Genomic DNA, 4,106 nt, shown 5'->3' with positions numbered 1-4,106 from the left:
GCTGCTTCTGCTAACCTCAGTGTGAACGCAACTTTCCACCAAGCAAAACTTAACACAACTTTTTTTTTCTCACTCTCCTTTGTAATTTTTTTTTGGCCAGCAGGTTTCACGGGTCCTCCCCCTTGTCGAGCCACCAGTTCTCTAGAAATACATAGCAGTCCTTAATCACTCATGATACCAGTCACTCCTTAAAACCTTATCTCATATTAAAGAGCTAATGAGGGAGATGTTAAGTGATTCCTATCTGTGTCAATAGACTTGTTTTTTTTTGGCCCGAAAATTAAATTAACTTGACTATATTTAGATAAATCACTCACAATCACTTATTATTATTTCAAGTTCAATTTACTGTTTTGTTCCAAGGGCTAAAATGTGGTTTATTTATATATATATTTTTTAATGTTTAAAATGAAAGCAGCGACAGTGTAGTAATAGCTGATCTTTCACTGCATTTAAATAAATAAATAAGCAAACAGTCAATGTAGGTATATGAAGTTGGCAGTGTAGCTGGCAATGAATGACAGGTCTTTATATATTTTTATTTATTTATATTGTCTTCTACATTTGAGATTTTTTTGTAAACATCAGAAAGTTCCAAGAACTTTCCATGACATGAACTGAGATTTCATCATTTCATTTTACATTCAGTCCAAATCCCCCCTCAGTCACCCCCCACTCCCCAACCCCCTGAGAATTGTTTGTCTAGCCTCCAATAAGTGAGCAAAACAAGCATGAATCATGATTTTATCTCCTCCCACTGTTCTCTGTTGTAATCTTTGTTTTCTTAAAGCTAAAAACTTAAAAAAAAAAGATATTTAGACTAAAAAATACCAGCCTTAAAAATCCAAAGATGTGTGCTATAACAGAATTCAAACTCTTCAGTTGTCATGTATCCCTTTAAATTCTCAGAGATACAATTTGGCTCAACAGGCTGAAATCATGCATTGGGATGGTATAGTTTTCCCATTCAGATATATTTAGGATTGTGCCCTTAATGTGACCTTAAGCAGTTTGACTCTCCCTCATCCACAAACATCCTCCTGATGTTGCAGCTTTGAGTAAACCAGCCGACAAAAAGCTCAACAGTTGACTTTTGGTCACATAACTAACAATCAATGTTGGTCTGGTGTCAGCAGTGTGGTAACTACTGCACACTCTAAATAACTAGCAAACACATTACCACACAGCATTCCTTCAGAAACAATGAAAGCTTTATTTACAGTTTCAAAGTTCATTTAGTCAACAAATATAATATGTACACATATGCAAAGTAAACAGTGTTTATTTTACAACAATCGCTTCAGTTACAGTAACAGTGGGTCAGATTGGATAGACACATCGTATATATATTTACACCCATAAAAGAATTGTACATGTCTTCAAGTGCACTTAGCGCACACTTACAGCACATTATTATAAATATTCATAAACATTGCAAAAGATGAAAATCTAGTCTGACGGGGTTAATTTGATAATCAAATCTTTTGTGCCTACTTTTTTTTTTTCCCCAAATGTATTAGATTTATTAGGATCAAAAGACACCATTAAAGTTCAAGTTGACCAGTAGAGAAAGGAGCCTTTCCATTTTACACCAAACAGCTTCTCACTTCTTGAATTTCTTTTTTTAAATCTACAAACTACAGCAGAAGTCTGAGCTGTCTGGTCTATACATAGAAAATAATGCATAAGACCAAGTACTGCATAGTTACAAAGGGGAAACTTAACTTCCTCCCACATACAATCAATTCAGAAAGAGGACAATCCTAGAGGGTTTGCAATAAAGCCTGGCAGAAAATCATGTCACCATTATAGTTACATATGCCTACAGACCAGACATACAAGTCATACAGCATGGAGAGATTGGTATCAAATGTTCTTTTTGGTCTTTTTCTACATTATATAACTTACAGTTTGAACATACACGTAGCAACAGTTTAGATATTGACAGTAAAAAAAACAGCAACAACAACAAAAAACAGGACTAAGTACTCAGTTTAAGGTCACTTTAGCTCAAAAACGTCAGTGAAGGTTAACGAGCTCTGCCACAAACACCAGAATGAGTTCGTACAGTTTGTTGGATCAAAGCAGCACTGACATTGAGGACCAAAATAGGGCCTTGGATACAGTCCTATGTGCTCAGCTACACCAGTCCTGTGACCTGCCCTTTGCAGCCTGTGAGCTGGAGATGTGTGTTTTTGTCTGTGTGGACAGAGTCACCACAAACTAGTTCCTGATACAGTGTATCAATAAAATGAGTCAACTGTGTCTATACACACAGATGGAGGGGCTGACGTAGAGGAAACAGGTATTACATTTAGAGTGAGTCATTCATTTTGTTAGCAGTACAATTCCTCAAGCTGAGGCACAGGAAAACAAGAAGGTTTAAGGAACTTCAGCTACAGTATGCTTCGATACAGAACGATACAGACTGATAAGGCAGAAACTGAAGTAATGTTAAACCGGTCAGAGAGAAGAGCAGTCATTTAAGGATCATTTACAAAATGGTAGTTTACAGCAGTTGAAAGAGACATTCAAAGAAAATAGGTCCAAAAGATGTTGAGAAATCGCCACAGTTTGTTAGAAATTGAACTTAAAGAGGCACTTAAACTGAATATTGAGAAAGACTACCATTGCTGTCCAGGCTACATTCTGATGGCTGGTTTGAACTTGCTGATCATTATGAAGCCACGTGTCTTACAGCTGTACTGCTACATGAGACACAAGACAACTATAGGTATTTTTAAAGGAACAGAGAGGAAAGTGGGCTGTTAGACAAGTAAGGCTCAAATCCAGCATTTCAGTAGAGTCCTAAAATGTGATTCTAAAAATATCAAGTCAAGCCTGCTGCCATTATTTGTGTCCCGCTTGCATACTATAGACCATTTCTGTAGTGTCTTTACACTCCAACCGGACTTTTGAGCGTGGTGATGATGGCAAACACACAACTACTGAGGAGCTACTGACAGTGAAAACAATGTTAAATGGGGTGCAAAAGCTTCAGTTACAGCACAGAAGTATAGTAATAAACCTAAAATTAGTGGACAAGCATTCTCCTTGCAGGCTGTATGAGATGTTTTCCAAAGGTTAACATTAGTGCATACAGTAATGTATGTGTAGGCTTCATAATATTCACATATAGCACAGAAGTGGGACACAGTGGTTGTGTTGACCAACTGGACAGCTTTGGCCACAATAAGTCATACAAACAGTTTCTAATTATGAGCACTACAATTTTTAAATATTAAAACTGTTCCCATGTTCTTCTCTGGTTTCAATAGCATTCTTTGAAATTGCCTACATAATGTATTGCCATGTTCACATTCACATTAAAGTTTGTGCTTTTATCAATTTTTACAGTTTTACACATTAAAATTATCTCTTCTCCATATATTTTGACAAGATCATTTACAATTTCAAATGTTCCTTTCTCATTTAACCAAACATTTTCACACAATAAATAATATATTTAAGAGATTTCACACAATATCTGATCTCAGTGACGTTTCATTACAGCGAAGTCTACAGGTTTTAGATCAGTGACACATTTTTTGTTATTTAGCGATTACGAAGTAATGTAATTTATAACAAAAAAACATCCATACTTTGTATGGGAATGAAATTATGGGAATGTATACAAATGCAGCACGACAATGAGGCCAAACAGTGGAATAGTTTTGACAAGATATGTCAATCACCTGACCTCAGGCCAACAGAGCATGTCTTGTAGTCACTGAGGACCAGACTGAAGCCAAAAAGTCCCCAAAACAAGCAAGAAGTAAAGATGGCTGCAGCACAGACAGGCATTAACAGGGAAGATGAGGAGTGTCTGCTGACGTCTAGATTTCAGTCACCTTTTTAAATTCAAGGTATACAAGTTCACAGTCCCCAAAAATTAGTGGACTATGAATAAAAAGACTAGAATTACTACACTGATGTTTGCTTTCAAGTCCAATGTGCTCAAGTCAACAGAAAATGCGTCACTGTCTAATCACTTGTGGACTACATTGTATATTTTCTATCTGCTACCCTATTACAATTTTGAACCCATATATATATATTTACTTTAAGATTCAATACAAAATATAGCAACCTACTTTTGTTCCAAG

The sequence above is a fragment of the Scomber japonicus genome, chromosome 7 (assembly GCF_027409825.1).
Source record: "Scomber japonicus isolate fScoJap1 chromosome 7, fScoJap1.pri, whole genome shotgun sequence".
Classification (NCBI taxonomy): domain Eukaryota; kingdom Metazoa; phylum Chordata; class Actinopteri; order Scombriformes; family Scombridae; genus Scomber; species Scomber japonicus.
This window is presented reverse-complemented; position numbering follows the sequence as displayed.